The following is a 22,416-nucleotide window of genomic DNA, read 5'->3' as shown; positions in this document are numbered from 1 at the left end:
ACACAAAAGTAGATGGTAATCGCTCAGAGTAGCATTCCAGCCCATCATTCGTTTAGAACGGTTCCGGATCAGGAAGGACCGGGCTGGCAGTTCAGGCTGGACTGTTCCTACTGGACCAGGGTGTGTCGAGATTGATGTGCATATTACTGTGTCGAAACTTAGGAGGCGAGGTGGAAAAAAGAATAATGGATTGGAATGCTACCCTAACGATTGCAAATGGTCAGACATTGTATGCATTCCTTCCATCACCTTTTGTGTGTTTATCTATAGCTATATACATATATATACAATTCTATACATGACTTTGAGTATATCGAGTATATGTATTTCATGACCCTGTTGAAGGCTAAGGCTGAAACGTGTTGATCTTGTTTGTCTGCACGCGATGGTGATATTTATTTAATAAAATAAAGGATTAAATGAGTCCCCGGCTGTGCTGCAGTTTCTTCACCTCAACTGAAGTGGGTTACATTTCAAAGATATATATATTTTCTTTATCCAAAAGCAGGTTTCACCCTGTAGCACTCTGCATGGAAATGCCAACACAGTTGAGCATAAGGCAGCAGAGAAACCACAAGAGAAACGCCTGCAGTCATTGTCACGCACAGGAGTTGAACATGCCGAATTCTGTGGGGATAAAGAAGTCAGCAGAGAGTTTGGCGTCTTCCCTGCCACAGGACCCACCTGGCTTTTTACTTTTGTATACAAAGCCCCGGTTTGCATTCACGATGGGGAATGAAGGACTACATACCCCAGAATGCCATCAGGCTAAGGAAGTCCCATTTGGGCGGGGTTACTTGTTTAACAGTCCTCACAGCTGCCGGGTCTGAGTTGATTACAGCCAGTGAACAAGGGCATGGAGCCCGAAACATGTTTGGCGTTTCTCTTGTGGTGGGGACCTACGCATTATTCCTGCTGCCCACATTAAAGGAGGCGATCATGCCAAACTGTCTTGGCGTTTCCATGCAGACTGCTACAGGGTGAAACCTGCTTTTGGGAATTTAATTGCGGCGTGCTCCGCCGCGGAGATGCCCGCCGCACAAGAAAGCGGACCTGCGTATCTGCAGTCATTGGCATGCACAGGAGTTGAACATGTCGAATTCTGTGGGGATAAAGAAGTCAGCAGAGAGTGTGGCGTCTTCCCTGCCACAGGACCCACTTGGGTTTTTACTTTTGTATACAAAGCCCCGGTTTGCATCCACAATGGGGAATGACGGACTACATACCCCAGAATGCCATCAGGCTAAGGAAGTCCCATTTGGGAGGGGTTACTTGTTTAACAGTCCTCACAGCTGCCGGGTCTGAGTTGATTACAGCCAGTGAACAAGGGCATGGAGCCCGAAACATGTTTGGCGTTTCTCTTGTGGTGGGGGGGGGGGCTTATGTGCTGTTCCTGCTGCCCACATTAAAGGAGGAGATCATGCTCAACTGTGTTGGCGTTTCCATGCATAGTGCTACAGGGTGAAACCTGCTTTTGGGAATTTAATTGTGGCGTGCTCCGCTGCGGAGATTCCCTGCCGCACAAGAAAGCGGACCTGCGTGCCTGCAGTCATTGGCACGCACAGGAGTTGAACATGCCGAATTCTGTGGGGATAAGGAAGTCAGCAGGGAGTGTGGCTTCTTCCCTGCCACAGGACCCACTTGGATTTTACTTTTGTATACAAAGCCCCGGTTTGCATCCACACGATGGGGAATGAAGGACTACATACCCCAGAATGCCATCAGGTTAAGGAAGTCCCATTTGGGCGGGGTTACTTGTTTAACAGTCCTCACAGCTGTCGGGTCTGAGTTGATTATAGCCAGTGAACAAGGGCATGGAGCCCGAAACATGTTTGGCGTTTCTCTTGTGGTGGGGACTTACGTGGTGTTCCTGCTGCCCACATTAAAGGAGGTGATCCTGCTCAACTGTGTTGGCGTTTCCATGCGGAGTGCTACAGGGTGATACCTGCTTTTGAGAATATATATATATATTATATACACACACACACACATATATGTATATATATGTATATATAAATATACACACACACACACACACGTAATTTATAATTTAAAATGTGTTTTTTAGTAATTAGATGCAAGATCATTAATATGTAAAGGAGACAAATAAAAAATAGGACATTTATTTTTAACTATGATTTAATTCTAATATTTAAAAATACTTATTAATGGATTTAACGTTTTAAGATTTTTTTTAACAATGTTCTGATGAGTTAAAAAAGGTAAGTGTTTTTATGGAAATCCAGAGATGTTTTTTTGGTCCAGTAAGGGTTTTCTAGGGTTCATGAATGATTAGTGTTTAGAGGCAGTAAGGTTTTAAGGGTTCAGAGATTGGTAGTATGTAGGGGTAGTAAGGGGGTTTAGGGCTTAGAGATGGAGCACATTTAAGGGGTAGTGCTTTTTTATGTTCAGGGATGGGTAGTGTTTAAAGGTAGTAAAATATTTTGAACAGATAGAACAATACCTAATTTTAGAAATCGGATGTAATGGTGAAATCAAATTTTGATAACTGTAGTGGAAATGTAACTTTAGCAATTTATTCTTTGGCCTGCATGAGCCAGACATATATAAGACCAAAAATTCCACTAATCCCAACTCCAAAGTTGGAATTCATATCTTTGGCTGAAAGTTAACAACTGCGGCTCAAAAGGCAATATCCTGCCTCTGAACCCAGGATGAACACGGTCATTTTAACTATTGTCAACTTAGCAGGGGTTAGCCATCTAGAAAGAGGCAGGACAGTTTGCTAAATAAAAAAAAGTTTCAGCGGGACCTCACAATAAAGGTATCCATCCTGGTGGAGCGTTTCCATTTCAGGGACTAAGTCAGAAATTTTGACCGGGACGACCCGATTGGAGTATCTGACCTTCGCTCTATCTTGGTTGGCCTTCAATCATGCATAGGTCCCAAGTGTTTGGTGCTTTACATTTTCTGAGTTTTTAAGTAAAAAAATCTAAAACGTGCGGTCCCCATATATAATTTTCATTATCAATTATATGTAAGCTCATTATATTTTTCTAAACTGGTTTGTGAATTTTAGTGTCTCGTATTCTTTACCTGGAAATTGTTAGTATTGCCAGAAGTTAGCACGCACTTCTCCTTTGATTTCTCCTTTGATTGCGTGCTGCTTGTGCCATAGCTACCAGGAACTCAGCAGAGATTCTCTAAAAACTGTATTCAATGTGGCCTAGTCTGCTTGTTGTTTGGGGTGACCTCATTCCTAATTAATAATCTCCTTTCTGACAGTCTCACTGCCAGAAGCAGCTTGTAGGTTCTTTGCCCAGGAGATATTGAAAATGTTCCCTATCTGGTCCGCAGATGGACTCAAGACATTGCTTAGGCATGAGATCAAAGCTATTGTGTTAATCTGTCCTTGTCTATTGTTTGTCTATTGGTTGTCAACTTTACTAAGTTCCTGCAAATTCAACAAATATCAACAATATTTGAGCAGTGAAAAGACAGTTAGATTTAGCACAAGATGATACTATTTCCCAGTGCTACAGGAAGCTGTGCCTTTTAACCTGAGGTCTTTAACTCTCCCTCCCTTTCTTAGCATGCTGGAATAACACCTTGCTCTTCTTTGTCTGCAGCCTGAAAAAAGTCTGTTGGTCTTTACAGCGTGTTTTTTTCACTTCTGACCGCTGTATAATCGTTTCTAAATGATGGTCCATAAATAACCTGGTGTTGTAAGACTACTCACACTTCGACTCCTATGTGTTTGCAGTTTAATATAGCGTCAACTCGACCAGAAAGTATTGGAGCGCTTTACATGAGCACCAATTACATTGCCCAAGGAAACATGTTTTTTACACACAGGGAGGTTAAGTGATTTGCCCAGAATCACCGGATGTTGACCCAACGCCGAGCCTCGAACCTGGTCCCCAATTTCCAAAGTCAAAAGCTCTAGGGCCTTACCCCGCATCCTCTCCTATCGAAAGGACATCGTTTTTTTCATATAGTGAGGCAAGATACACCTGCATCCGCATCCTTACTTGGGCTTCCTTAATCGCCCCGGGCGATTGACATTACAGCTGAATGTTCAATCCACCTAGAGGACTCACAGATGGAGCCTCTTGTGTGACCTCAACAGATCAAACTGGTACGAGGAAGAGTGGCTTGTTGAGGTCTCTGAAAACAGTGTATTGTATGTCCAATACTGGTGTCTTGGTGAAGTTGTTTGCCCTGAAGAATTTGCCTAAAAATTGATGTGGCAAAGAAATATGTTGCCGCTGTTAACGGTATGCAAGACAAGCATCCGCTTTTAATATGAAGGAGTGCACTTTTGAGTAATAAAGTTGGTTCTGAGTATAGTGCATCTCTTTCAATTTTAATCATACACGGTCACATCGTGGGATGTGATCGTTTCACTCTACAGCACTCAATTCAATTTAATTTCATTTGGACACTACATTTATTATTTTTTTGAAACAAGATGACCACCAATGATGAGAAAAGTGGGCACGACTGGTGAGTACCAACCAGTAAGCCTGATAGTGGTGAACACATGAGGGGTCATTTTGTCTGTTCACACTTTTTTTGACTCTAAATAAAGGGAAAAAACGGTTGGTGATTACCTCATAATGGAAAAGAGAGGATTATTAGGAATTGACATTTTGTGAAACCTCACCCCTGTTTGAAAATATATAACCTCAACAGAGGTGCCTTGTAAGCCAGGTCTTGTGGTTTTGTGATTGATTGTAGAGTGGAGGACGACCTGGTTTTTCTTCCCTCTAAAGCTCCTATTTGTATGCAGTTACATTCGAGCCTTAAATGGTTTGCAAACTGGTTTGGAATAGTCCAGGTACTGGACCTCAAGGCAGTAGGACCTCTTCTAAGATGCTTGCCTGACTTGATAGCTGCAGATGGATTACATTTAATGCGAGGAGTCACTGTAGATGCCATATAGAGCTTTCTCATCCCAATAGATGCAATCAATATTACTGTAGATCACAGGAATTACCTGCCAATGTCACAGAGTTTCATGAAGGAAGGAAATCGAGCATGAACGGAATGGCTCAGTTCAAACATTTCCCTTTCTATTAATTTTAATTTTAATCTATTAATAATTAATATTAATATTAATAATATTAATTTTAATCTCCATTGGCTCCCGATACGCAGCCGTATCAAATTCAAATCGCTGTGTATTGTTTACAAGTCACTCAATAATCAAGGTCCCCACTTTCTCAAACAGAATCTTCTCCATCATGTCCCAACCTGATCTCTTCGTTCCTCTATTCAGAACTTCTTGGCTGTGCCTCGCACTAGAACAGTCACCTGGGGCGACAGGCGTTTCCTGGTTGCCGCCCCTAGACTCTGGAACACCCTTCCTGCACATATCCGAGCAAGTCCCTCCCTGTTCACATTCCGCAAACAGCTAAAGACGTGGTTATTTGACCAATAGCCATGTATATCTTCTTTAGCCCAGTTGCTGATCCATCCCTTAATTAGCGCCGAGACGCCCACGGGTATTCGCCGCGCTCTACAAATGTCAATAAATAAATAAATAAATAAATAAATAAATTTCTCTGTCATATTGAGTTGCATTCCTTACCAGGCACTATAAAGACACACCTCACACTACCCACAGCAAATATATTTTGTTAACATCAGGCTGCTAACGCCAAACAACTTTGAATGAAAACCCACAGCTTAACATGAATAGAAAAGTAAAACTAAGGGGGTGAATGCCCTTGGGTGTAGCTTATGGTTCACATGAAGAAGGAAGGCCTTCGCATGGAGGGCGAGCTGTACCCACTCAAGCAACACTAAACAGGCTCCATTCCAGAAACTGCTGCAGCCACAGAAAAGTAGTAAGATGAAAATGCACATCAACCCTTTGGAAGCAGAAAAGACATCAAGTAACCAACCACAACTATGTGGGCATTGAGCAGTACTCCACCAAGCTCTACCACGGGTAACTAGCGTTACTGCAGGTGAGAAATAGATTGCTTCCAGTAGAGGTGAATAAAATGGTTACAAATGGAACCAGATATAAAACCAGAACAAAACGGTCTTTAAGGACAGGATAAACAAACCCACCACATATCATTTGCGCAGAAGGTGATTGTGGTCAAACCTCAAAGTACAACCAAACAGAATGGATGTAACAAGCTAACAAAGTCATGGCACCTGTGCTCATGAAATGCAAAACAACACATAATAACGGTAGGCGGCTCAGAGAAGAAGAACAATTGTTACTTACCTGTAAACAGGTGGTTCTCCAGTATTGGTATCTTTCATAGATTCACATGCTTGAATATTCCCCGTCGTCGAAGTGGGAGTCCCACGGTAAATAAAATAGCAATAATGGTAAATATATATATAAATATATAATATATATGTACACATAATACATGATAAAGAATAGGAAACATAATAGAAACCTCAAAAAACTATTCCTACATAGGAATGCATGGTAAAGAGAAAAAACTACTTGTAACACCTTAGTGTCATTATGTTAGTCCAAATTACAGCCAATCAGGCGTCAGCACCCTCTAGAACCTTCTACTCAGAAGCTCAAGCCCTCAGATTTTCGTAGCACAAGTAACAAAGAGCGCATGAGGAGAAGAGAGCCTCTGAGGGGAGGAGGGTGGGTCGCATGTGAATCTATGAAAGACACCAATACTGGAGAACCACCTGTTGACAGGTAAGTAACAATTGTTCTTCTCCAGTATTAGGGGTGTCTTTCATAGATTCACATGCTTGAATAGAATAGAAAGCAGTAACCTCCGAGAACTGAGATTGCTAGGCAAATATATGGAAGAAAACCAAGACAGTACCAAAATAATACAGTCATGTTACACATCATAGCAATCACAGTAAGACATCAAGGAGGGGGGAAACAGAGGCTCACCTTATTGAAACATATGGCGAAGCACTGCCTGTCCCACTGCGGTATCCGCTTCATTGACGGCATCCAAACAGTAATGCTTGGTGAAAGCGTGCCTGCTGGACCATGTCGCTGCACGGCAAATCTGATGAAGAGGCACACCAGCAAACAAGGCGGTGGATGAAGACATCGCCCTCGTAGAATGAGCCCTCACTGAAGACTGCAATGGTTTACCAGCTTGTTGGTGGCAGAAGGCAATGGCTGAGGAAAGCCATCGAGCAATAGTAGGCTTGGAAACTGGGTGTCCCTTGCGCAGTCGTCCGTAGGCAATGAACAGCTGGTCGGACTTGCAGAAGGAGGCAGTTCTGGCAATGTAAAATTTAAGGCATCGTTTGATGTCCAAAGAGTGCATGAGCTGTTCCGCCGGAGACTTAGGGTCCGGAAAGAAAGTTCTCAGGAACACAGGCTCATTCAAATGAAAGTCTGTCGGTACTTTAGGTAGGAAAAAGGGGTTGGTGCGGAGCGCCACTCCGTTAGGCCTGAACTGAAGATAAGGAGGCTTGATAGTGAAAGCGTGAAGGTCGCTCACGCGACGAGATGAGGTCAAAGCCAAAGGAAGCGCAACCTTCCAGGTGAGGAATTTGATATGTTATGTTATGTTATGTTATGTTATGGCTATTTGTTGTGCGCACAGCTACTCCAGCTAAGGAGCGTCCTGGCGCATTGACAAGGAGGAGCACAACACAACAGGAACAAGCAGAAAACTAGAAGGAGCCATTTTAAAATTTAATAATACAGCAAAACAGGCAAAAACTAGAAGGGGCAGCTAAAACAGAAAAGTTTTTATGGCTTTCCGGAAAGCCATAAGATCCTCCAGCAGACGAATTTCAACCGGAAGAGAGTTCCAGGTTGATGCAGCTTTTACGCTGAAGGAGCGTCCCCCCATTCGGCTGAGCCTATATCTAGGAACTACAGCAAAGGCCTGGCCTTGGGAGCGGAGGGTGCGTGTGGGGACGTAAAAAGAAAGAAAGCTGGACATGATTTCAGGGCCTATACCTCTCAAAATCTTAAAGGTCAAACAGAGGACCTTAAAGAGAATACGCTTCCTCACTGGGAGCCAGTGTAAGGAGCGAAGGATACTCGCCACCGGGCAAAATCTGGGCAGGCCGACAATCGCTCTGGCCGCAGCATTTTGTACCCGTTGCAGGCGAGTAAGCTCAGCCCGATTGGCCCCAACTAGGAGAGAGCTAGCGTAATCCAGGCGAGAGATGATAGTGGCCTGGATTACCAGCTGTCTGGTTGGGGCGTCGAAATATTTGAGGACAGGTCTTAAGCCTCTCAACAGACCAAAACAGCAGGCAGCTGTTTTTTTAGTGTGTCCTACGAAGGTAAGACCAGCGTCCAGCCAGACTCCCAGATTTTTCAACTCCGACACCGGAGTCGGGGTTGGCCCCAGCTCTGGTGGCCACCATTGGTCACCCCAATGTTCCACTCCTCTTCCGACAATCATAACCTCTGTCTTAGTGGCATTGAGCTGGAGACAGTTCCCCATCAACCAGCTAGCCACCGCCTTCAGTCCATCTTGAAACCTGGGGGCATCTTGTTCCGCATCCCCGCTGAGAGTAACCGCCAGCTGTGTGTCGTCGGCATATGAGACCAAAGTTAGGCCCCACTGTCTGGCGACCTCAGCCAGCGGTCTCACGTACAGATTAAACAACGTGGGGCTCAGCGAGGATCCCTGCGGAACCCCCATGGCCAGTGGCTGGAGATTGGACTTGAAGGGAGGGATGGCAACACAGAAGGAACGATTGCCGAGGAAGGAGCGGAACCACTGCAGAGCCTGGCCGCCGACACCAATCTCCTCGAGCCGATGCAGAAGGATACTGTGAGAGACCGTGTCGAAGGCGGCGCTGAGATCTAACAATATCAGCGCCGCCGTCTGACCAGCATCCAACACCGCACGGAGATGTTCCACCATCATAAGAAGAGCAGTCTCCGTGCTGTGCCCAGCACGGAAGCCATTTTGTGTGGGATCAAGGGCATTGGTCCGGGCGAGATGTTCTGACAGGGCCAAGTTGACATGAGCCTCTGTTATCTTCGCCGGCCAGGGTGGCAGTGAGATGGGACGGTAACTTTCGGGCTTAGACGGGTCCAAGGAGGGCTTTTTGATGATAGGGGACACCACCGCCTGCTTCCACTTAGTTGGAACTACACCCGACTCCAGTGAGAGGTTGACTAGGGAACACACAACAGAGCGTCCCATAAAGGCCTGATCTCTAAAAAGAGCAGGTCTTACTGGATCAGATGGTGAACCAGATTTAACTTGCAAGGCAAGTTTGTCAAACCCCTCCGGAGAAAGAGGGGAAAATGAGAGCAGGGTGATATGATGTGGCGTCCCATTAGAACGTTTTATGGATAGGTTTTTACGTTTTAGAACGTTTTATGGATAGGTTCAAATGGTGACTTCATAAGTTGGGATAGTACAACATTGAGGTGCCAAGATGGAGGAGGGCGCCGAACAGGTGGGAACTTGCGGAAAAGTCCTTTGAAGAATTGACGTATGATTCTGGACAAACAGAGGGAAGAAGAGCCATCGTGTCGGAAACGAGATATTGCAGCTAAGAAAACTCTCAGGGTAGAATGAGAGAGTCCTGACTGAGCAAGGCTTAAGCAGAATGGAAGAAGCTGCTCTGGAGTGGAATGGATGGGATGGACATTGGCTGCAACACACCAATGACAGAATCTCTTCCACTTGAGTTTATAAGTTTTGATGGTAGACGGAGCCCTAGCTTGAGCCAGGATGTCTCTGCATTCTTGAGATAAGTTCAAGTCTGCGAATTCAAGGTTCTCAGGTTCCATGCCCACAATTGCAGCGTGGAGGGGTCCGGATGGCACACTAGGCCTCTATCCATTGATAGTAGGTCTGGACGAGGGCGCAGAGGAATGGGATCGCATTGGGACAACAGAAGCAGTTCTGAAAACCATGCCTGTCTGGGCCAATGAGGTGCGATCAACAGGATGTGGCAAGGTTGTCTCCGCATCTTCCACAGCACCCGCGGTATTAATGGAATCGGCGGAAAAGCGTAAGCGAATAGATTGCACCAGTCTATCATAAGGCCATTCCCGCACGACCCGGGGTGGGGATGCCAACTTGCATAAGACGGGCATTTCCGATTCTCCAGCGTTGCAAAGAGGTCTAGATCTAGGTGACCCCACTGGCGAAAGACAAGATCTAGAGTCGGCTGGTGCAGTTCCCATTCGTGTGTTGAGGAAGTGGACCTGCTCAGAGAGTCCCCCAAAATGTTGGACACGCCCGGAAGGTGGACGGCTGTCAAGGTGATCTGGTGGCGGAGAGCCCAATCCCAGATCGACTGGGCCAAGTGAGACAGATGAGTAGACTTGGTTCCTCCCTGTTTGTTCACGTAGTGCATACTGGTGGTATTGTCCGTTTGGATCAGCACTGACTCCCCGTGAACTACAGGGAGGAATGACTTGAGCGCTAGGAAGATCGCCATCAACTCCAGCCTGTTGATATGCCATTTGCGCTGGGGCGGAGTCCACTTGCCCTTGATGGATAGGCCCTGGAGATGAGCGCCCCACCCCTCCAGGGAGGCGTCTGTCGTCAGCGTGAGATCTGGTGCGTGATCGAGAAAGGACATTCCCATTTCCAGGTTTGTAGGTTGTGCCCACCACAGCAAGCTCTTTCTCATGCGGGTTGTGACTGCGACAAGGTCGTTGAAGGACCCGGAGACCTGACGCCACTGTAAGTCCAGTTCTTCCTGAATGGGACGGGCGCGCAACCTGCAATTTGGGATCAGTGCGATACAAGATGAAGCCATTCCCAAGAATGATTTTAACGTTCGAACAGAAACGGACTGTTTTCTTCGAATGAGGGAGACCAGACAAAGGATCTTGTGACGTCGCTCGTTGGAGACGAACGCCTTTGAGAGCTTCGTGTCCAGGATGGCTCCCAAGAAGGATCTGGTCTGCAGAGGTGCAAACTGTGACTTTTCGATGTTGATGGTCAACCCCAGGGACTGAAACACCTGCTGGCAAAGGCGAGTGTCCTGACATAGCTGATGGTGGGATTGAGACTTTAGAAGGCAATCGTCCAAATATGGAAAGATTTGAACGCCCTGTAGACGCAGGTGAGCCACCACAGGGGCCAGTACCTTCGTGAACACACGAGGAGCTGATTGCAGCCCGAAGGGCAGAACTTTGAACTGAAAATGCATTGGCCCCACCTTGAAACGCAGGTACTGGCGATGTTGTTGAATAATAGGGACATGAAAGTATGCGTCTTGAAGGTCTATGGTGGTCATGAAATCCTCGCTGGATAGAAGACGCAGAATTTCCTGTAACGTCAGCATGCAGAACGATTGGGACTTTAGGAACTGGTTGAGAGCCCTCAGATCCAGAATGGGCCACCAATCTCCGGTCTTCTTGAGTATGAGGAAGAATCAAGAGTAAAACCCCTCTCCTCTTTGATGTTTCGGGACCACTTCGACTGCACCTTTTAACACAAGAAGACGAACCTGATGGAAAAGCTCCTCGAGGTGTGGAGGAGGTGGGCCACGAGGTGGAGTACACGGAGGAATCTCTACAAACTCTAGGGTATGACCCCGTCGTACAATGTCCAAAACCCAGCGGTCCGAGGTGATCGAGGACCACTGAGAATAAAACAGAGAGATTCGACCTCCAACACTTTGATGGTGAGAAAAGTCATTGGTGCTTAGAGTTGGATCCCCGGTATGAGGATTTTCCTCTGTAAGGCCTGGAGGACTGCTGGCGAGATTGCTGATTGGGTGTGTAACGTTGGCCGCTCTGATTGTATGAGTGGTATTGCTGCCCACCTCGAACGTTGGAAGAAGTGCCGCGTCCGCGCGCACCTCGAAAGGACTGCTTCCGAAATTGTAACGTGCCCAAAGACTTTGCCGTATCGGTGTCTTTCTTAATGGACTCCAGGGCGTCATCAATATGGGATCCGAATAGCGATTCCCCATCATAGGGCATGTCCAGTATCCTGGATTGGACTTCCTGCCGGAAGGATGTGGACTTTAGCCAACCTTGCCGTCGGAGTGCAGCCGCACTTGCAAGCAGACGGAATCCTGTGTTAGCAACATCGACTGCGCAGTCGATCATTTCTTCTGGCGTTCTCTGTCCATCGCGAAGGATTTGTAGAGCATCAGCCTTGGAAGCATCAGGTATGAGTTCTATCAGATCTGAAATGTCTGACCACATCTGTCGGTCATAACGTCCCAAGATGGCTAAGGCATTGGATGCCCGGACAGATGTGGAAGCCATCGTTGAGAACTTATTTATTTATTTACGGATTTTGTAAAGCGCACGGCTACCCCCAACGGGGGTGTCCCGGCGCTAAAAACTGTCAGCAGGAGGAGAAGAAGTAATCTAGATAGATGAAAATAGCCACGTCTTCAAGCGTCTGCGGAACAGAGCTTCGGATGGGGCAAATCTAAGATCGATCGGTAAACTGTTCCAATGTTTGGCTGCAAGAACAGCAAAAGCTCTGCCACCCATTCTTGTGCGACGAAATCTTGGCACAAACATGAGACGCAGATTGTTGGAACGAAGATCCCTAACCGAGTGGGACAATCTCAGTCTCTTTCTTAAATAGTCTGGACCAGTTCCATTCAAAGCTCGAAAGGCGAGGATAAGTGTTTTGAACTTAATACGGTTGGCTATAGGCAGCCAATGAAGCTCTTTACGAAACGCTGAGATAGGGTGTCTGTAAGGGATATTGCCAATCAATCTTGCTGCAGCGTTCTGAACCACCTGAAGACGTTCAATTTGGTATAGAGGGGCCCCCGCATATAAACTGTTGGCATAGTCCAGGTGGGAGGTAATTAAGGCCTGGGTGACAGTTCTGCGTGCCTCAATTGGCAAAAATGGAAAGATCTTCCTCATCATTTTCAATTTACCAAAGCAGGCCGAAGTAACCTTATTGATTTGAGAGCTGCAGGATAGCGTATCATCAAATATAAACCCCAGATTGCGGGCAGAGTGAACCGGGGTAGGGGGGGGGGTTGAGTATCGTTGGCCACCATAATGAAGGTGGGATGGTCATTTTTTGATTAAAAAACAAAACCTCCGTCTTATCGGTGTTAAGTCGCAGATGGTTCGTGGACATCCAAGAACAGATTTCGCCAAGACAATGGCGAAAACTGGAGAGGCTGGAGTCAGAGTGATCGCTAAAAGAAAATATAAGCTGAGTATCATCAGCATAAGAGATCACTCTGACTCCGCATGCCTCTACTACCTTGGCCAACGGGGCCAGGTAAACGTTGAAGAACAAAGGACTTAACGCTGAGCCCTGTGGGACTCCGCGTACCAGAGGTTTACATTCTGATTTAAAAGGTCTGAGAAGAACCCTCTGTGATCGTCCTTGGAGGAAGGAACCTATCCACGATAGGGCAACGCCGCTCAATACAATCTGCTCCATACGGTCAAGAAGGATTTTATGGGACACCGTATCAAAAGCGGCGGATAGGTCGAGGAGGACCAACATGGCCTCCTCGCCCTTGTCCACACACTCTCGCACAGTCTCCGATACTTCTAACAGTGCGGTCTCAGTACTGAATCCAGTACGGAAGCCGGACTGGGAATCATGCAGAAGGGAGTTGGTCTCCAGGTATTCTGCGAGCTGTAATTGGACTGCCTTTTCCAAAACCTTCGCGGGTTTCGGAAGGAGGGAAATGGGCCGATAGTTACTGAATTGCGTGGGGTCAGAATCAGATTTCTTTAAGATGGGCACAAGCAAAGCTTCCTTCCAGGCTACGGGGAATTGGCCTAGTTGTAAAGAGGCATTCCAGATGGAAGTGAGTGGCTCTAACAATAAGGTAGACAATTCACTCATGATTTTAGAGGGAACCGGGTCCAAAGGGGAGCCAGATTTGCACTGTAATAATAGTTTACGTGCAAGATTAGGGGTGAGATCCTTAAAGGCCACTAGTGTAGGCGCAGTGTCCTGGTTAGTTGAAACCGGGGAAAGGGAAAGGTCAAGAGCTCCAGCTGGAGGGAAGGAGGACACGATTTTGTCAATTTTTTCTTGAAAGAAGTCTGATAGTCCATTACAAAGAGACTGATTGGCTAGATTGTTAGGTGTCATAACAGGGGGTTTAACAAAATCCTTGACAATTTTAAACAGTGTTTTTACCGAATTGTCTGCATCTTTAATTTGCGAGGCAAAAAACTCTTTCATGGCCAGTTTTTTTGATTTAGTAAATTTCCTAAGGGCCGTTCTGTAGATAGTTTTTGCCTCAGAGTCATAAGTTAGTCTCCATTTGCGTTCGAGTTTTTTACAATGGCTTTTTTCTAGACGTAGAGCATCTGAAAACCAAGGAGCAGATGGGCGGGATCTTGCAGATGACAGATGTAAATGGGGCAATTTCATCGATCGCAGCCGATAAGATCGTATTAAACTTAGTAACACAGACATCAATATTTCCTAAGTAAGACTCCAAGGGGCAACTGAATATTGGCTCTAGGGTAGAACAGGTGACCTTATGCCATTTTCTTCTATAGTCTGATCCCAGTTCCACCGGGATAGGTGCCTGAGGGATAGGAATGTCGACCGCAAGCAGAAAATGATCGGACCATGTGAGGGGGAGGGAAGGATGAGTAATGGTCCCTGGGAGGTTGGAGAAAATAAGGTCTAATGTGTGGCCCGCTACGTGCGTCGGACCATGGATGAGTTGCGTCAAACTCAGGCTCTGAAGAGAGTCGAGAAAGCGTGTGGCTTGGGTGCAGGTGGGGTCATCAACGTGAAGGTTAAAATCACCCAAAACTATGAAGTGTGGGTGCTTAAGGGATAGGTCCGTGATGATGTGCACCAGCTGTGATAGGGCAGAGGGGGAGGCTTTAGGGGGGTTGTAGACTAGGATGCCGGTAAGATAGACTGCCGCAGAATCAGCAACAGAAAAATAAATGGCTTCAATCAGACCAATATTGGTAATTTTCTTTTTTTTTTTTTTTTTTTTGAAGCCTTTATTAAGTGCCAAAGCAGTAGAAACAGTACACAGCTTTTCGCCTACAACCTGGGACGTCAGGCCGGCAGCTATGAAGAAAAAGAAGAGGGGGGGGGAGGGGGAGGCGAAAGAAGACACGTGCTTGAAAAAAAAAAAAAACCATGGCATGATAAGTAGACACAGCTTGTCGCCTACAACCCCCCAGGGCCGGCCGCGATATAAAGGAGGCACAGTCAGGAAAAGCACATATCTTAACAGTGAGAGAAGGCAAACCATATACAAAAAGGATGGAATTGAGGCTTCTTTTATCATTTTTCTTTCCCCCCAAACAACAAAACTGGGGACGCTCCCACCATAACCTGTATGTGGATCAGAGGAGTAGAAGGCGAGGTACCATAGAGTACAGGCAATAGGTAAAGACGAACTGCGCCAGCATAAATGTGGTACACACCTATGAGATGCTTATGATGAACACGGGATGGGAGGGGGAAAAGGGAGGAGGGGGGGAGGGGAGGGACACCATGTAACTGAGTCTGCGAGGACGGTAGAGTGCAGAGGTCATGTGAGTAATGCTACGTGTAAGATGTAGGTGCCGCGAGCAGCAGGACACAAGCTAGTAGAGGCCGGGCAGCGAGGGTGAGCAAGGAATGCATAAGGGCAACAGGGGCCCAAGGGCGCAGATGTCAAGCAGAACCGTCCACGGGAAGGCCGCCTGGGAAGGGGGGGGAGGGAAGGGAGGAGGTAGGTGTGGGAACCGGGCGGTCAGGGCAGGGAACAGGCCAAGGGCAGAGAAGAAGGGGAGAGTGCTTCAGTCATTTGGAGGGTCATCGCACTGGTGTCGGAGCAAGTAGGCAGTGAGGGGCCCCCATATGTCCCTGGGGCGTGACTTGTGCGGTAAGAGTTCAGAGTAGTTGTGGAGGTGGTCTTGCCAGGTAGACATCGTGTTGAGCCAGACCTTGAATTTTGGGGCACGGCCTCTACCCCATCTACATGCAACATGACGTTTGGCCAGCAGGAGGCCCAACGCAAACAGTTTTTTATTAGTTTTCAATGCCGGGACTGCGTGTCCCAACAGGGCAGTCTTAGGGCAGGGGGCCATACCAATCCCAACCATATCAGATAATGCTTCAAAAACGGCATGCCAGTACTCCGCTACTGCAGGACAGGTCCACGCCAGATGGAAGAAGTCAGCCCCTCCTGCCCCGCAGCGTAGGCAGCAATCATTATCACGGAGGCCAAGCCGGAATAATTTGGAAGGAGTGAAGTAAGTGCGGTGCAGGAATTTAAAGTGAATTAGCCGCAAGCGAGTATTACCCGTCACTGCGGTGGTATGTGAGCAACTTTCTTCCCGCTGTTCGTCAGAGAGCGGTGCGTCAAGGTCACCGTCCCATTCGCTACGGACCCTAAGCGGGGGAGGGGAAGGGGCAGGCTGGGCGTGCTTATAAAGCATGGACACCACGTGTTTAGGGGCGTCAGTTTGTAAAAGTGTATGCAAGGGGGGGAGGACGTCCGGCTCATCAGGAAAGTTCGGAATGACTGCCCTGACGTTTTGTTGTAAGCGGACATAAAGGAATGTGTCCATGACTGTGGGGTGGGTCTCCCCAAAGAACTGTGCCGAAGAACGGAACTGCCCCTGAAGGAAGAGATCTCCCCAGGTGTGAATCGCTAGTCTCTTGAGGAGCTTGCGCCCTATCTCCTCGCAGGTGACTCGCAATCTAGGGTCGTGCGCTAGTGGCATACATGGCGAGTATAAAAAGGTAACCTCCATGCGGGCCGCGATGCGGCGCCAAGCATGGACAGTACAGTCCACTGTAGTGGGATCTCGTTCCGATATCTTCGAGTCGGTATAAAGATATCCCGACGGTTGTACCGGACGCATGTAGCCATCTTCCACCGCAAGGTGGGCCATGAAGGGAGGGGGATGTAACCAGTACGCCACAAAGTGGGCCTGGGCACAATCATAATATCTCTGAAAGTCAGGAACGTCAAACCCGCCTTGGTGATAGGGCAACATTAGCGTCTTTAAACTAATCCTAGCCTGCTTGCCACCCCATATCAGTCTCGACAGTTGGGAGTTGAGGGAGCGAAAGAAGTGGGGGCCCGGGCTGTAAGGTATGTTAATGAAAAGGTATAATAACTTAGGAAGGACAACCATTTTTATTAGGGAAATGCGCCCTGCCATTGATAACGGGAGATGGATCCATTTGGTAATGTTATCAGTTAGCTTGTCAAGTACCGTGCCATAGTTAGCCCTGATGAGGGTCTCGCGGTCGCGGGACACTATCACACCAAGATACTTGACTTCCTCGGATTCCCACATCAGGGGGTAGTCTAGGGGAAATTGCACGGTTGTATCTGTTAAGGGGAAGAGTGCAGACTTTGCCCAATTAATTTGAATTCCTGAGATAGCGCCGAATTTAGTGATTTCGCGTAGCAGGGGGTTGAGGTTATCGCGTGGTTTGTCGACATATAGGGTGATATCATCGGCATATAATGCCACAAGGAGCTGCCGCTCCGGGTAGATAAGAGAACGGTGGTTATGGTGCTGTCGGAGTTTAGCAGCAAGCGGCTCTATGGCGATCGCGAAAAGGACGGGGGAAAGGGGACACCCCTGTCTTGTGCCTCTCTGGATGGGAAAAGGGGCAGACCGTGCCCCATTGAGGAGGACGGAAGCACACGGTTCACCATAAAGCAGTCTAATCCAGTCGAGGAAGCTGTAAGGGATCCCCATGCGTTCAAGGAGGGCAAATAGATAATCCCATTCAAGAGAATCAAACGCCTTAGTGGCGTCGAGGAACACAGCCGCAGCCTCGCATCTCGGATTAATATCCTGTAGTACTGCCTGGAGGGTACGTAGGTTATGGGAGGTTGCCCTATTGGGAACGAAGCCTGCCTGGTCGGGAAGGACCAGGCGCTCCATCAGCAGGTTAAGGCGGGACGACAGGACTTTCGCTAGGATTTTAACATCCGTATTAAGTAGGGACAGAGGTCTGTAGGAGTCGCAGTGCTCCGGAGGTTTGCCCGGTTTCAACAGGGAAGTGATGAGGGCTTCGCGCATAGATGCGGGTAAGAGACCGCCTTCGAGAGAGGCATAGTATACCTGCTGGAGAATAGGGGCTAGGATATGGACGTACGCTTTGTAAAAGTCGACTGGCAGTCCATCAGGTCCAGGCGCCTTACCTGACTTCATGGACATAATGGCATCTTTGATTTCATCCACTTCGAGTATATGGTGGATAAATTTTTGTTGGGACGGGCCGAGCCAGGCAATGGCAGTGTCGTCCAGGTAGGAGCCTAGGTTAATAGGGACCGACTTGTGAGAGGTGTAGAGGGCGGAATAGTGATCGGTAAGGATGCGTAGTTGTGCGGGCAGATCTCGCTGTGGGACTTGGTGCTCATCCAGCAGAGTGGTGACATAGCCATTGTACCTAGGGGGCCGCACCGCGGAGGCAAGCGCTCTTCCGGGCCTGTCCCCTTCACCAAAGACACGCGCTGTGTGGTGCTTGCCGAGGAATTTACTCTCCCTTTCCGCCGCCTCGGTGTATTCGTTCAGTTTTTCACGAAGGAGAGCATTAGAGGCATGGTCTCGGGGCCCACGCGCGGCAATGCGCTCTAGCTCCCTCAGTTCGGATTCGAGTTTGCAAAGCTCACCCCGCAGGGATTTAAGGACCCCACCCCCCTTAGAAATACACCACCCACGGACAGTGACTTTGAAAGCCTCCCAGACCACGGTGAGGTCCGATACCGACCCCATATTTCGGTCAAAAAAATCTTGGATGTCCTGTTCAAGGTCAGCTCGAAAGGCGGAATCAGCAAGGTGGGAGGGATTGAGGCGCCAGCTAAGATACGGGGAGGTCTCAATGGGGATGCAAAGTGATATGAGGACCGGGGAATGGTCGGAGAATGTCCTGGGTAGGAGAATAGCTTTGGTCAACCAGGGAGAGAGGCCCACCGATCAGAACACGTAGTCTATTCTCGCCCATGTGGAATGTACAGCAGAATAGTGAGTGCCCTGTTTGAGGGACGGGTGCAAGTGCCTCCAGGAATCGATGAGGGAGTGGTCCGTGATAAAGGAAGAGAGGACACGCTGGGTACGAGAGTAGTGTACCGCCTGAGGGTGAGAGCGGTCCATGCACGGCGAGATTACGGCATTGAAATCGCCACCGAGAATCACATGGCTCACGCCCAGGGTTTGAATTTTCCCCCATAATGTAAGCAGCGACGAAGTGTCATCAATATTGGGGCCATAATAGCATGCAAGGAGAATCGAATGAGAGTGTAGCGTCCCCCAGGCCATACAGTATCGCCCCCCCGGGTCCACTTCCGTACCCACAGGCACAAACCTTACGCCCCGCCGTACCAAGATCGTGACTCCCCTGGCATAATTAGAGTAGGAGGAGAAGACCCTGCAAGAAGCCCATCTAGATGCAAAGAGGGGCGAGCTATCCGACCGTAAATGTGTTTCTTGGAGCAAAGCAATGGAAATACAATGCCTATCAAGGTACCCTAAGATTTGCCTCTTCTTCCGTGGGTCATTCAGCCCCCTTATATTCCACGACACCAGCTGGAGTTGGTGCGCCGGTGACACATTCTCTACGTCACCCATTCACACAAAAGTAGCATCCTGTAGCATGAAAACACATCGTTGAAGACCAGAGTACAATAAGTTCCAAACGCAGTAAGCTTGTCTCGCAGATGACCCCCCCATATCCCATCCAGATACAACACAACACGTACGGCTAGGTCGTCAGTAAGGAAACAAAAAACATTCCCACCCACACCGGCAACCCCAACTGGCCGGGAAGTCAACCCCCACCCAGTACCCCGAAACCCTAACCAATGACTCTCGAAACAGAGTAGAACAACAAAACCACTTCCCAGGAGGGAAGAAGTGCTCAGGGGTTCGCCCATTGGGGGGACCGAAACTAGGGGCCCCAGACGCGCCAAAACCGCCTCCTTACTTACACCCACTGACCACAGGTGAACCTGTCGTCTGACGTGGGACGGAGGCGGGTGACCGAGCGCAGGCATGTGACATTAGACAGTGAGACCCTGCATCAAACTAGTAACCAATACAAATCACACCAGCCCAAGTGTGTCCAAGGTGATTTACATCGCACTGTCTGCCAGCTCCATCTCAGTCTTGCTGCGACAATGGTGATTGCGATCTTGATCTGCGCCGAGCCGCATCAGCGCCACCCCCCTCCCCTCTGCAGCTCTTAAGGAAGTCCTCCACCTGATGAGGATTTTGAAAGAGGTGATGTTTACCCTGAAACGTGACTTTCAGTCTGGCAGGGTAGAGCATAGCATATGACATCTCCCTCGCCTGGAGCCTCTTCTTGACCGCCGTGAATTTGCGCCTGGCCTCCTGTACGGCGGAGGTGAAATCGGGAAAGAAGGAGAGAGTGGTGTTACAGTAATGCACAGTCCCCACCTCCCTTGCCCGTCTCAACACCGAGTCTCTGTCTCTATAATTCAGAAAGCGAACAATTACTGGGCGAGGTTGCGCTCCTGGAGGTGGGCGCGCCGCAAGTGATCTGTGGGCTCTCTCAACAATGAAGTGCGACGAGAAGGATTCTTTCCCAAACAGTTCGACAAGGAGGTTCTCCATAAAGGTCTCCATTTTACCAGTGTTGGTGGTCTCCGCAAGGCCCAGGACGCGTACATTATTCCGCCGAGACCTCGCTTCCAAGTCCTCGTTCTTATCTGCGATGAGCTTAAGCAGTCTGTCCATTTGGGTGACTTGGTTGCTTGTCGAGGTGGCGCCATCTTCCAGGACAGAGATCCTATCTTCCGTGTCCTTAAGACGAGTGTCATGCTGCTCAAGCCTAGTGACCACACTGTCCATGCGCATGTTGATGTTATCAATCTTGGTGTCAATAGTAACAAGGCTTTGCTTCAGGCCCAGCAACAATTCCCTCCAGTCCTCATCCGGAGGCGCCTGGGAGGCCGGGCCTCCATCAGGCTCCGGCGTCGATTTTGGAGTTTTTTTAGTCTCAAAAGGGATCTTGGACTGCCTGGCGTCCCCGCGGCCCATGACTCCCCTGGGCGCCTGAGACGACGGAGGAGAAGCAGTCGCCAGGACGCAAAGGAGTGGATGGTGGAGGCCGAGACAATGTCCTTCAGGCCGCGCACTCGCAGGCAGTAGTGAGAAGCCCAGCTAGGAGGCCCAGGCTCCAAATGGCACCCCCGCAGGGGGCCAGCGAGGATGTTAGCCCTGCAGGAGCGGCAGCACCGCGGACCGGCGTCCCACGCAGCGCCACCGACTGTGCAGGCCTCACAACAGATAGTCTGTGCCTCTCGCACAGGGGTGGAGGACGCAGATCCAGCAGCAGTGGCAATGAGAAGGGGGCGAGGGGGAGGCCAGCTGAGAGGACCGGCAGAAAGCCAAGGCAGACATGCAGTGCGGCAGGGAAGACGAGCCAGGCAGAGAGGGGGGGGGGGTCCAAAGTGGGGAGAAAATATGTCCCAGGAAGGGTCCAGGACCTCGCAGCAACCCCACAAGGCAAGGCCCGGTGCGACCCAGTCTCAGCCCGGGATCGGGCGTCTGCAGCACAAGCAGCGAGAGTACTCCAGCACCAAAGGAGGAACCCAGGCGGATGGTGCAGTCAATGCCTCAGGTGTATGGGGGGGGTTGGTCAAAGCACGGAGGGCAAGTCCAGCGTTTATCCGCTCCCAGCCGCCACAGCCCAGCAGCAGTCAGCCCAAGATGGCGGGAGGTCCGAGCACCAAGGACACAGCTCGGCGCAGTCGGGCCCAGCAGCGGTGGCGGGGGGAGGGAGGGAGGGCCGGGCAGCAGCAGGAGAGACAAGGAGAAATCGGGCAGCTCTCACCTGGGAAGTCGTGGCCCCCCCCCCGGGGTATCGGATGTAGTCCTCAGGTGCCCCGCAGGCCGGATCTCCGCCGTGGGCCGACCTCCAGACCACCACAGCAAGGCCGCAAAGCACCGGACTGTCCTGAGGGAGAGGAGCCGGACAGGAGGAACACCGCAGCAGCACCTCGGGCCGCCCCAGCACAAACAGGCAGCCGGTCCCGGCAGAAAGCAGGCAAACAGGGCGAGTCTGGGATCGCCGTGAGCAGCGCGATGAGAGGCAGGCGTAGGTGCGATGCAAACGCGGATTTATCAGGGCAGGATCACTGAAGGAGAGGTTGGAGCGCTCGGTCCGGCGGGAGCCTCACATCGGTGCGGCCATCTCGGTCTGGCGCCACCTAGCGCCCCCATATTGGTAATTTTCTTAATAGTAATATTAAGGTGGGTTTTGAACAAGATGGCCAATCCACCTCCTGTCTTTCCCTCCCGGTTAACGCCCAAAAAGCGATAGTCTGGGGGGGTGGCTAAGTAGATATCCGGGTTTGAGGTATCTTTAGTCCATGATTCCGTAAGGAATAGTATATCCCAACTGTAAGTAGTAAGGGTCGACCAAATTTCATTGGCATGACGGGGGAGGGATCTACAATTAATCAATGCAAGTTTTAAAAAGCAAGATGACGAGGCGGAGGGTAAAGGACGGGCGCGTTCGCGCCATGGGGAGAGAGATAGGTAGCATTGAGAACATTTGAAGGAATGGCCATCTAAATCATTTGGGGAACAGCGATCAG

General features: G+C 49.2%; 1 protein-coding gene across 5 annotated transcripts in view; it reads right to left on the bottom strand.

Annotated features, from left to right (window-relative positions):
* PAM (peptidylglycine alpha-amidating monooxygenase) overlaps positions 1–22,416 on the bottom strand; it is a 1,271,905-nt gene that overhangs the window by 192,281 nt on the left and 1,057,208 nt on the right. The window lies entirely within an intron of this gene.

Source organism: Lissotriton vulgaris, chromosome 3_1 (genome assembly GCF_964263255.1).
Source record: "Lissotriton vulgaris chromosome 3_1, aLisVul1.2, whole genome shotgun sequence".
NCBI lineage: Eukaryota > Metazoa > Chordata > Amphibia > Caudata > Salamandridae > Lissotriton > Lissotriton vulgaris.
The sequence above is the reverse complement of the archived record's forward strand: the minus strand, read 5'-3'. Positions and strand labels throughout refer to the sequence as shown.